Below are 13,543 nucleotides of genomic sequence, written 5' to 3'. Positions count from 1 at the left end.
TTTTCAAACAGCCCTGTCTTTGTACTCTTAAGAGCAATGTTCTATTGTTATCCATAACATGCAACTGGTACTGCAAGACACACGAGTCCACTGAATTTGATGTACAAAAATTAAAGTTTAGAGGATTAGCCTTCCATGACCAAAAGGGGGTTGAATGGTTATCTGGAATAGTTCTATGACCTTTTCTAATGATTTTGAGGGAAGTCTATGCCCCTTCAGACCACACACAGAAATAATAGTACAGCTTTTTAAGTAACAAAACAGATGAAGGTGGTGTATCCAAAAATCTGCTAAATAATAAATACGAACAAAAAAAAATCACATTAGAAACATTACCATCTGTTTTAAATTATTTAAGCTAAAGACAACGGATAACATAATTAAACAAAAAAGTAGGGGGGATTATGAACACTAATAAAAAAATGAAGAAACATTCATAGGTTCATAAATAAGTACTAGGTTAGCTGCTCTTGTGGGTTTATTTTATGCCTAGCCAATTTCCCTTTTTTGCTCAAACTAACCTATCCCATTTGTTTATAGATTGGCCTTACCCATCCCATGGTTGATAATTATATATTACCCCTAATGGGAATAACTGGGATCGTACCACAGATAATTTGAGAGGATCCATGTATGGGATAAAGCATTTAGGAGCTGTATTTGTCCATTACTAGTATAGCAGGCAGTCCTGGGGTGCATTTTCTGTTTCTCATCTACAGTTGTGCTTGAAAATGTACAACTGTAGATGAGAAACAGAAAATGCACCCCATGACTGCCTGCTGTACTAGTAATGAACAGATGCAGCTCCTAAATGCTTTATGAACTCTGTTTTATGTGGACTACAGCACTGGTATCCTCTGTGAAATATACCTGCCACTCCAAACGGATTTGTTGATATTGCAAAAGAGGTTTAGATCCCTGGACCAAGTATTTCTGATGCCATTTGACTTGCTGATGTGCAGTAAATCCATCAGTAATGGGTCGGAGGATGTTCTGTATGCCAGACACAGATCATCTCCTAGCAGTCTGTAGGATACAGAGTATAGTGACAGGGCTTTGAGTTGGTCCATGTAGGACATGTTGTTTAGACCTTGTATCCTTTTTGTACCTCTGTAGGCATTCCAGTTGTTGCATGTGTCAGGACAGATACATGCCAAAGGGGGCATTACACTTAATGACTGGCTAATGAGGGCTGAGTAAAGGGGGCAATGATATCCGTTGAGCTAGATACAATCCCTTTGTTTGTAAACTGTGCAATATAGAAGGACTTTCTTGCAACAATTTTCATTTGGTCAAAAGTTAAGTTCACTGACCATAGAAGTTACCAAATCCTGAATAACTGGGTCAACTCTTAGAAGCGCATTGTCAATATTTTAATTCCCTGGGACAGAGCACTTCCCAAAGGATACAGTAATGCATTTTTTGGCATTTAGTTTCAGACGCTGACTTTGAAACCAGTTATTTATTAGATATAAACTTTCCTGCAGGATAGCTAAGTCACTTTGGCATTTAGTTTCAGACACTGACTTTGAAACCAGTTATTTATTAGATATAAACTTTCCTGCAGGATAGCTAAGTCACTGAGATTCGATGACTGCTCAGGGCACTTCCCAAAGGATACAATAATGCATTTTTTGGCATTTAGTTTCAGACCATGGCTTGGAAACCAGTTATGTATTAGATACAACCCTTCCTGCACGACAGTGAAGTCACTGGGATTCAATGACTGCACAGAGCTTGCAGTCAACTGCAACCTTGGTTAGCCAGAGCCCTTTGGTATTGTTTTTTTACTTTAGAAAAGTAGATGCCAAACAGGAGAGGTTCAAGCACAGAACCCTGAGGGACTCTAGTGCGGACTGGACTCTTTGTGGAGGTAACTTCCCCTGTTTTGATTATCTGCACCCTATCTGCAATCCAGTTGCCAATCCAGTGGGTGAGAAAAGGGTTTATCCCCAGTTTATTTAGCTTTTCTACTATGCCCAAATGGGAAATTGCATCAAAAGCTTTTGCCAGGTCATGGTATGCAATTTGTACTGCTTTTGCCTTCATCCATTGCTTTAGTGACCTTTTCAAAATAAAAATCCACCAGGTTCAGCAAGCATTACTTGCCCTTGAAGAATCCAAACTGAGACAGGTTTAGTGCTTGCAGGCTCCCTATGTCCTGACTGACTGATTAATTCCATGACAAATCTTTCCATAGCTTTGCATATGAGGCTGGTCAAACTTATGGGTCTGTAATTGCCTGGGTCTGTGAAAGGTCATCCCTTATGCAGGGGGAATGACTGTAAGCTGTTCACCATTCCCTTGATACAAACCCTATATGGAGGCTGAGATTGAACAGTGTTGTTAGGAATGTGGCTAAACTGTGCTATGTTATTATTTAAGATGCATCCAGGGATATTGTCAGGACCCACTGATGTAGTATTTTTAGCTTTTGATAGCATTTTTTGGACTTGGTTTTGTGTGCGATAGCTGGAGGTGGACCAGACATAAGACGCAGAGCAAGGACAATATTACTGAAAGCAGCTTAAGTCTTTAGGGGCACTGAGGTGATAAGACCACTAGACAGCAGAAATAAATCTTAAATCAAGAAATATTACAAAGAAACAATTGAAAGATTATTACAAAATAAGGCATACACCCCAGCAGATGAAACATCACAGACCAAACGCATAGCAGACCAGATAAAAATATTCTTCTAGAAAAAACGGATGACTACATATAAGTAGAAGGAAGACTGTAATGACCCAGAAAATAAATACAGTTAAGAAACGGACAAGGCAAGGAATAACTCACATTTGCTAAACATGTTAGTGAAATAACCCGAATACCATATATGCTGAATGCAAAATAATAAAGCATGTTAATAAATAATGTATCCGAACTACAACACAAGAAAAATACACACAATAAGACATGGTGAAGGATAAAAACGCTCAAACAAATACAAAACATCCAAGGAAGGAAAAGAAAATAAATGCAAAAATGGATCAAACATTGCACTGCCAGCACAATAATGCAATCAACAGAGATAATATTTAACAATTGGGACAATAAAAAATCCACAAGCTATCACAGATATTCTAGAAATGTTAAAATGTGTAACAGCAGTAAGTAGGAATTTCAATATTTTTTTATTCTTTATTATTGAAATGGTTAGTGGATTTTTGAGGTAGGATTTGAGGAGTACTTGGAAAAAAACAGTAGATATCTAACTTTAATTACTGGTATTTCCTCTCCTTCTCTCTACCATACTAACTCCCTCTGCTGTCACTTTTAGCTTGATCTTTCCCTACTTTTGTCCATCAGTCTCCTCATATTCTTACTCTGAAGCCATCTCTTCTCACTGCTAAAAGCTCTACCTATATATTTCCACTTGCATGTTAATTAAATGTAGTCTATTTTTATACCATGTTTCCAAACTATTCTTCATTGTTATTACTTTTACTACAAAGTACTTCTACTGCTCAATATACTTTGTATTGTGTGCAACACTTCAGTGTATGTAATTAATCTGGAGCTTTTCTCCCCTGTATTGTGCATAACATTTCTGTGTATGTAATTATGGGAGCTTTTCTCCCTTTATTGTGTGTAACATTGCTGTGTATATGTAATTAATGTGGAGCTTTTCTCCCCGGGCCTCCACTGAAAATGGGCTCATTCTCGGCCCAGTGGACATTCCCGGTAAACAAATGCAATAAATAAATAAAAAATAAAAACAGTGTACTTGAGAAAAAAGGAGTGCCAGGCCAGACAGTATGCTAGCTAGCTACTTGGTTTAAATGAAATCATCAGTATTACACGTTTACTGAAACCGAAAAGGAAATTAAAACATAAACAAAGCTTGCTATTTAACTTTTTCAATGGTGACCGAATGACATGGGACTGTTTTAAAGCTACATGATAATTAATTTTAAAAATGGCTCAATTCTGAATAAGTCTTTCACACTGAAACTGAAAACACTTAATAGATTAAGATAACATTTCCCAGGTGAACTGTGTAGTTGTTTTGCTTTTATTAGACACTTTTTTTACATCTACTTTATACATCTGAGTCTTCTTAGGGATTCCCTTTAAGTTCCCCCATATTCATACAGAACCTACATCCTTGTGCCACCCCAACACCCCCTGGGCCAAATTGCTGCCTACATACTGAGCACATCACTTATCTATCACTCATTCTTCATGCCCTATCTATTATGTTCCATTCATGCTCTCCCATTCTTACATTCCTTATTTTTGCCCCTTAAATATCTTATTTGTATATCTATATGTTTTTAGGGTCTACATTAAATCAGCAAACATTTAAAAAAGCGAACGCTGATTTATCGACCCCAAGTAAGCGAAAGCTTACAATCCCGAACACTTAAAACAGCGATTTTTTTTTTTCCCCAGGGGGAAAAAAATCGCTGTTCCAAAAAAAAAAAAAAAAAAAAAAACTTTTTAAAACATTACATAAAGTGGGGGGGCTGTGCCCCCACCTCCCCTACTTAACTATACCAACGCCGTGATCGCAATACAGTGACGAAAACAGCAAATCAACGAAGGCGACCAAGAGATTTATTTCCCAGGGAAAGAATTCACTTATATGCCGTTTCGGTATTTTGCCACTTCGTGCTTTCAAGTTAGATCAAGACGCATTCAAAAGACCGCGTCTTCGATCATATAATAGGGAACCTGTTTTTAAAGCACCCCATTAGCCCTTTCTACTTCAAACATACCTCAGTGTGACATGTTAAGCAAATTGCACCAAATCTGGTGTGGCCAACTAAAAGCTGCTGGATTAAAAGTACATTTGATTAAAAGAAGCCTAGCATCACAATTTTTACATAGAGATTAAAACCTCCTACACTCTCAAATGCATGTGCTATGTTCAGTGCATCCCCACTCTAAATATAGTGTCACAATGCATTTAAAGTAAGGAGAAATACCCCAACAGAGTGAACCTCCAAAGCTGAATAATATACGCAAAGTTTCAGCTAATTACCTTTCTTAGCCAAAGACCAAAACATATTAACACTACCTTCTGTTTATAGTTCTCCCAACAATCCCAAAGTTACAGCATTTGAACAGTGTGAAGAAAAGATAACTTATGAATTTTATTCACACAGACATGAGTGGACAGCACGCCATGTCTCACTTCAAGAAAGGTTATATTCAAGCTCATTATCCTTGCAATATTATTAAGGACACGAGGTGGGGGGTTGCTGTGGTTTCCAGGGGGAAAAAAAAATCGCTGTTCCAAAATGTAAACCATTACATAAAGTGGGGGGCTGTGCCCCCACACACCCCCCACTTAAATATACAACTTTTAGTGGAAGTAATTAAATTAACACTGTTTTCTACTCTTAATACAAATGCATTTCAAAATGTGAAAAACTGGAAAGCTGTTTACAGTTAATACCATAAGCCAGTATGAACGTACTTAACAGCAGACCACCTTGCTACACATAGTTCTACATGGTTTTCCAAAAACATTTTTCATTTATTAATGCATCCAACTATTAACTGCATGGTGTAGTTAAAGAGCTTTTATCAAGTTTTTAGTACAGGCATCTATATACACAATTATCACAATGACCTTCCTATACATCCTTAAACTGGAAACTTTTTGCAGTCCTATACTAAATGCATCACTTAATCTAATGACTATTACTGTTATTTCTATATCTCACGTAGGGCTTGATTATCCACAACGTGCTTTGTGAAAAAAGCTGTTTTATGGAAGTTCTGATGAAATTAACTGGATAGGTTGGTTTTCCATATGATTGTAACATATATTTCATCAGGTGAAATGAACAGCAATGTGTCTGAATGGCACATGTAGTTACACTTGCCTATTTTTATCTTGATTTGTGCATGTTTATTTTTAACGAATGTATCCCAGTTTTTTGAACATTTGGGAATTTAGAAATGGTTTACGGATGACTTCATGTTGTGACAGGAAGTTTTGAGCAACTAGATGAAAGTTTTATGGATTATATGAACAGTATGTACACGGATACCAGGTTTTAAAACAAAGTACACAAACAGGAAATTTTCTTTCCTGATAGAGTTGACAAGTATATGCTGTACTCACATTATTTTTTTAGGAAATGCATAGACTTTTAATACAGTTTTTTCTTATGTGAAATCAGCTGTTATCCACCTATATAGCTCTAAACATCCTTGCTAAAAAATCAGGGACAAAGACAAAAATAATGTGTGTGTGTGTGGGGGGGGGTGGAGTTCAAAGGCATAAAATCAGAAATAGTTTCTAAATATTACTTTAATTCACTTAAAATGTTAACGGCAACAGGTTTTGCATCAAAATGCATTTCCCAAACAATAAGTAAAAAACTCCGTCTGATATTACTGCCTATAACCTTCAGTGATTTAACAGAAAATCAAGAATTTTATGATGGACAGGGTAAAAAATGAAGCAAAATCATGCATGTTCTGCAAACTTAGGAATAGCTGAGAGGTACTCATGATATCTGAAACATACCAAAGGGACAGCTTGCTTGTAAAGTAAAGCATATTGTGATGATAAAATACTCTCTACAAAGTCCAGACACCTGAGAACTAAACTTCCTTAAAGCTTACAATAGACAAATGATGACAGGGATTGTCAAAAGTTGCAAAAGAACACCTTGTAAGAACTGAATAGACATTTGCTAAATTTATTTCTAGATGTACAAGATTGACTGCCACATACTCAGCATATAAGCAGAGACCAATACATGCACTGCATAAAAGGCAGCACCTATTTCAAGACTGTAACATAAATAAATTTTGTAAGGCTGCATATTAGGACAAAAACATTTACCAAATGCTGTGATCCATGGATCTGTTGCTAACAGAGGCACTAGACCTACTACTTCATCACTTCCAAGGATACCATACGTCTTGGCCAGTCTACAAAAGCTTTGGCACCTTCCTCATGTCTATATGTCTGACCTATGCATGAGACTACGGCTAGTACTTTAGGAATGTATGACAGCAAAAATCCTCAAGAGTTTTCTTGTCTCACAGAAAGAGACTGAGGCTGATGCACAAAAGATGACAGTCGCAGTCCTAAGGACACAAAGAGGGTGAAAAAAAACTTAAGTTATGTACTCACCATGACAACAGATCTATGTTGTCTGTGTCCATCTGGTTTAACCTGCAGGACTTCAGATCTAACACCTGCCAATTTGAAAGCCTTTAGCCTGTTTGGCTCTGCTTCCTTTACCCATACCTCCCCTGCTCCTCCATCAACTCTCCAGATCAAGTTTGTCCCATGACAGAAACCATAATGATAAAAGATATACAACTGGAAATACATCTCCCACAACTTTGGAATATGACAACCAAGGGGAATGCAAGACTCCTAAAGGTGAAATAAATGACCTCTTATGTCTGGTCATCACAGGAGGAAAGACTCGCCACGTCAGCAATAAGACATGGGGCAGAAGGGTGGGAAGGTTGAACTAGACAAATACAGACAACACAGATCTATCATTATGGTGAGTACATCATTTTTGTTTCTGGTGTTGTCTGCTCTGCCTGGCTTCAACTTGTGGGGCAGAGTTCCCAGCCATGAAAAAATTCCATGAGAGGAACTAATTAGGCTTGTGTAGAAGAGTCTTGCCTTTCAAAGAATATGCAAACAAAATACAGTCTGACAGCCACTTGAATAAAGTTACTTTAGACACAGAAAAGCCCACCCTGGATTTTTAAAAGGAGACAAACAACTGACTTGATTTCCTGAAAGACTTGGTATGGTCAAGACAGAAGCTTAATTTCCTATGGACGTCCAGGCAATGTAGCAGGTATTCGCCTTTGTTTTAAAAATTGGGAAAAGACAGAGGAAGATAAATGGAACTGTTAAGGTTATTCTTGGAAGCTACCTTGGGCAGAAAGGAAGGGCTTGTATGAAGAGAAAATATGTCTTTAAGGAACACCAAATAAGGGAGTGAAGAATCAAGTGCTTGCAGCTCTGAAACCATTCTTGCAAAGGTATCCATCACCAAAAACTAAGTTTTCCAAGATAAGTATCAAATTTGAAGAGGCTGAAAGCTCAAATGATGGGCCAGCTACAACCTGTAGAATGAAGGGCAGATCTCAGGAAGGGACTGAATCCCATACTGGCGACAAAGTAGAAAAGTACCTTTGAAGAAATTCCTTGGAGATCTTCAGAGAAGCCAAAGGCATACTATTCTACCAATGTGAAAATTAAAAATTGCCCTAATTTCACTTTGAAAGTAGAAATGCTAAAACACTGAACTAAACAACTTGGCCAGAAAATCCAAAATGGACTCCAAAGGGGCAGAGAAAGGGTCGAATCCCAGAGCCGCCACCCACAGAACAAACCTTCTCCGCTTACTGGTACTACTTTTCTAGTAGATTCCTTCTGAGAAGAGGACAATATATGAAAAACTGCCTGTGAAAGATTGGGATTTCTGGGCAGCAATGAAACTAGAGGAACCATGCAGTCAAGTTGAAATACTGAAGACTGGTGGGAGATCCAGGTCTGCTGGATGAAAAATGAAATACGGAATAGGATACAGTATCCAAGGGTGGCATTTCAGAAGGGGCCAAAGGAAGGTAAGCTACAGCTGATAAGGCCAAAAGGGGGCAATGGGGATTGCAAAAGGAGGCAACGGGGATTGCTGTAGCTCTGAACTGGACTCCTTTCTGTAGAAACTTTACCAGCAAAAGAAATGGGGGATAAGCATAAAGTAATCCCAGGAGCCAAGCAAGCACCAAACCACCCCTGGCTGACTGACTCAGAGGGGAAGCAATGGAGTAATAGCTGCTGGATTTGGTGCTGGATGGGGAGACAAACAAAGCCAAAAAATCTGAACTGCCACTGTCAGATTTAGGAACCACTCATGAAGCAACAAAATGCTCCTACTGAGGTTGTCAGCCAGAATGTTAGACTTTCCAGGGATACGTACTGATACTAGAAACTACTGAGAGGAAACTGCCCATTGCCAAACTCTGACAGTCTCCTAAGAAAGAGGGCAAGAACTTGTTCTCCCTGTTTAGTGAGATACCAATTGACTGCTATATTGTACATGTATATCACAATCACGCCCCTGAGAAGGGCGTCCTGAATACCGTGGCTGAGGAGGAAGGAATTACAAATGGTCTCCCTTGGGTTGGCAAATCTGCTCGAGACACACTTTCGTTAACTGTACAGCAAAATCCAAAAGATGGGACAGTAAGAAAGTACAGTTGTGTACACTTACCATAAATGTAGATGTTCGAGTGTATTCACTGTTGCAGTCATTACATTTGGGTAATCTGCTGGCAGGATGCCCTCAGTCGGCCTGATTACAAAAACCTTGGGTCCTATGTCGGTTGCTGTCCCTTCTTCCATGACGTCAGGTCATCAGGGGTATAAAAGATGTAGTCAACGCCATTACATCAGTTTTTCTTACCCCAGATGTCAGGTGCCCCCCAAATGGGGAGCAATATATATATATATATATATATATATATATATATATATATATATATAAAAATTAAAAACACAAAAAATAGAACTCCAAACAAAAGCAAATACACATACACCAAAAAGGCTTTAAAGCGTAGTAAAAGAAAGTAGAGGTATAGTAAGAGAAAAAATGAGGGCTGGAGGGAAGGTAACCAGCACTGCAACAGTGAATACACTCGAAGATCTACATTTATGGTAAGGGTACACAACTGTACTATGTTCTTTGCATTTCACTGCTGCAGTCATTACATTTGGGTAGATTCCCAAAGCTATGGTTGGGAGGATGGATTTATACAGCATTAGGACCAGCTATAAGGCCCTGCAGGACAGCAGAGGCAAAGCCAGCTCTGGATTTAGAGAAGAAAGGTAAATGGTAATGTTTGGTGAACGTATGAACTGAGTTCCAGGTAGCAACTTCTAGAATGTCTCTGGTAGGAACACCTCTGAGAAAGGCTGTCGAGGTAGATGCAGCCCTGGTGGAATGAGATCTAATCCCCTGGGGGATAGTTTTACCATGGTGCATATAGCAGAAATGAATACAATGGCTTATCCATTTGGAAATAGTCTGCTTTGAAATAGCCTTTCCCTCTGCCCCTGCAGCAAATGCCACCAGTAGTTGTTTAGATTTTGTCCTGTTTAAGTAAAATCTAAGTTGTCTGTGTACATCCAATGAATGCAGAATCTGCTCCCTCTTGTTCTGTGGATTGGGAAAGAAAGTTGGCAAATGAATGGTCTGATTAAGAGCCACACTGGATACCACCTTAGGCATGAAGGATGGATTGTTCCTGAGACACCCTGTCTGCATGAAAAATAATGAAAGGCTCCACTGCCATAAGAGACTGTAATTCGGAAATCCTTCTAGCTGAAGTGACTGCTAAAAGGAAAGCTGTTTTCCAGGAGAGAAATTTTAAGTCTGCAGTAGTGGCTGGCTCGAAAGGAGGGAGAGTGAGTTTTTCCAATACAAAATTGAGGTCCCAGGCAGGGGCTGGGGCTCTCCTGGTTGGTCTTAAGTTTTTGGCCCCTCTGAGATACTGCTTTAGCAGAGGATGAGAGAAGAGGGGAGGTTCTGTGTTGTAATGAGCTGAAATGGCTGAGGCATGGATTTTTATGGAAGAAAAAGATAGGCCCTTGTGAAGCATCTCAGTTAAGTATTGTAAAATCTGAGGAATATTGGGCACTGCTGTGCTTATTCCTTGTGATTGATTCCAGACACAGAAATTTTCCATTTGTCAGCATAAGATTTTCTAGTACTAGGCCTTCTCGCCTCCAAAATGACATCCACCACAGGTTTGCTGAGGGATGCTAAGGGTGAATATAGGTGATTAGCCACACTGCAAGATTCAAAGTTTGGAGCAGAGTGTGCAGAATTTGGTTGTTCTGCTGAGACAAGTAAGGTGTCTGAGGCAGGTGCAACAGTGGAAAGTGTGACACATTGCACAGGAGCAGGTACCAGTGCTGGCCAGTCTGGTGCAATCAGAATCATTTTTGGTATGTCCTGTTTGACTTTTAGTAGAACTTTTGAGAGCAGAGGCAGAGGGGGAAAAGTATAGACTGACAGGTTTTTCCAGCTAAATGATAGAGCATCCACTTTCCAGGCTTTTTTGTGATGAGTTCTTGTGCAGAATTTGTCCAACTGATAGACAAAACTATGTCTGGACTCCCCCCATTTGCATGTTAACAAGCTGACAATCCATGGTTCCAGTTTCCATTCATGTGGGTCCATGAGATTTCTGCTTAGTTCGTTTGCCAGAGTAATCATCTTTCCTGGCAGGAACTGAGCTTGTAGTTGTATTTGGTAGGTCAAGGCTGTGTTCCACAATGCCATGGCTAGTCTGCAAAGGGGTAAGAGTGTGTACCCCCCTGGTTGTTTATGTACCACATAACTGTGGTGTTGTCTGTCTTTATCATTAATTGTCCTGGATGAAGGTAGTCCTTGAAGGCTGTCAGTGCATTCTGTACAGCTAGTATCTCTTTCTGATTGATATGAAGGTGCATTTGATTTGGGCTCCATTTGCCCTGAATGCACTTCCCTGCCAGATGAGCCCGCCAAGCAGTCTGATGAGTCTGTAGTTAGGGTTTGGGCGGCAGGGGGTGGAGTGAATGGCAGACCCTTGTTTTGGTGGCAGGCCTCTGCCCACCATAGGAACTCTAGTTGCAAGCAAGGTATGATAGGAATAAGTGTTTCCAGGCTGTGACAATGTTGACTCCATAAACTTTTTAAGTACCATTGAAGTTTCCTCATATGCAGTCTTGCATATGGAATTAGAAGAATGCAGGAGGCCATGAACCCCAAGGCTTGCAGAATTTGTCTTGCAGATAGCAGGGTTTTTGTGGTCACCTGTTTGAAGTAAGACACCAAATGAATTTGCTTTTCTGGTGTAAGGTAAGCCATCTGGGCAGTTGTATTCAAGCTTGCACCCAGGAATGTAATTTTTTTGAGAGGGTACCAGTTGTGATTTCTTTTCGTTTATGGTGAACCCTAGACAAGTTAGAACCCTTTTTTGCAAACGCCAGATGCTTTGGAATAATGTCCTTGTTTTATGCCTGAATTAGACAATGTCCCAGGTATGGATATATTTGAATATTTCTTTGCCTGCAAAATGCAATTACTGGAGCCAGGCGCTTTTTGAAGACCCTAGGCGCAGTAGATAAGCCAAAGGGCAGTGCAGAAAACTGGTAATGCAAGTAGCCTGCTTTGAATCGGAGGTATCTTCTGCAAGATTCCCTGATTGGGATATGCAGGTAAGCCTCTTAAATCTAGAGTTACCAACCAGGTATCTTTGCCTAGCATAGGAAACAACTGTTGAAGAGTCAGCATCTTGAATTTTGAAATGTCCAGAAATGTGTTTAGAGTAGATAAGTCCAGAAATGGACACCATGATTTGTCTTTTCAGGGTACCAGGAAAAGTCTTGAATAGAAACCTTGTCCCTTTTCCTCTTCTGGTACTGGCTGAATATCCCCCATGTTCATGAGGGACAGTACTTGTTTCTGGGTCTCTGCCCACTGATTTGGGGGCAGGTCTGGCCATCTGTTTGGGACTGGCAATGAGTGGAAATGAAATCTGTATCCCTGGGATACTATATTTAAAACCCATTTATCCTGGGTTATAAGTTGCCAGTTTCTTGCATGAAGTGCCAGTTTTCCCCCCAAACGGGCAGTGAAAAGGTAAGTGCTTGGCAAGTGTAAAGGGAAGTCATTGAGACTGTTTACCATACGGAGGTGCCTTGTTGTTTCCAGATTTGGTGGTGGAGGCACCCCATTGTTTTTTTCTAAAATTCCCTTGTGACTGAAACCTGGAGCCTTTGGAATGTCTAGGTTTGACTTGAGTGGCTCTCAAAGGAACTGGAAAGGACCAGTTCTTAGTAGACCAGTGCCTACTAAATCTTGGAGGTTGCACTTGTAAGAAATCTTTCACAGTTTGCATAGATTAAGCTTAATCTTCCATCTTTTTTAAAATTTCTTCAGCCTTATTACCAAAGAGACAGTCCTGTTCTAAAGGAGCATCCAACAATTTTGCTTTAACATGATCAGGCAGAGTTTGCTCTTTGAGCCAAGCATGCCTTCTTAACACAAAACCAGTTACAGCAGCCCTGCAAGAGGCCTCCAAAGAATCAAAACCACATTGCAAAGTATGTTTTCCAACTTGTTCAGCTGAATGCAATAAATCCTGTAAATCTTTATTTTCTACACAGTCAGAAATTAACATGATTTTCTGTTTAAGCAGTCCCATGATATGCTGTTGATATTTAAGCATATGACATTGACAATATATAGCCCTGATTGCCATGGTTGCAGAAGTGTAAACCTTCTTATCCCATCTATCCAGTGCCCTTGAATCTCTATCAGAAGGGGTAGGAATTTTAGCAGTAGAGGCCTTAATGCCCTTGGGACCCTGAGAAATGGTTTCAGGATCTGCAATAGGATTTTTGAAAAGGAATTTGTGGGAGTCTGGAACCCTGTAGTATCTGTCTAGCTTACAAGGAGACGGAGGCAGAGAATCAGGATCCATACTAGATTCTGAAAAAACATCATCAACAATGTCTAGAACAGGAGGTACAGACAAAGGCCTATGCTGAGGA

The 13,543-nt window shown here is 39.7% G+C and overlaps 1 protein-coding gene across 1 annotated transcript in view; it reads right to left on the bottom strand.

Moving 5' to 3' along the window:
- Positions 1 to 13,543, bottom strand: part of LOC122806106 (phosphatidylinositol 4,5-bisphosphate 3-kinase catalytic subunit alpha isoform-like) — a 943,896-nt gene that overhangs the window by 695,906 nt on the left and 234,447 nt on the right. The window lies entirely within an intron of this gene.

The sequence above is a fragment of the Protopterus annectens genome, chromosome 7.part0, assembly GCF_019279795.1.
Source record: "Protopterus annectens isolate FY-2018-M chromosome 7.part0, PAN1.0, whole genome shotgun sequence".
Taxonomy (NCBI): Eukaryota; Metazoa; Chordata; order Ceratodontiformes; family Protopteridae; genus Protopterus; species Protopterus annectens.
This window is presented reverse-complemented; position numbering and strand designations above follow the sequence as displayed.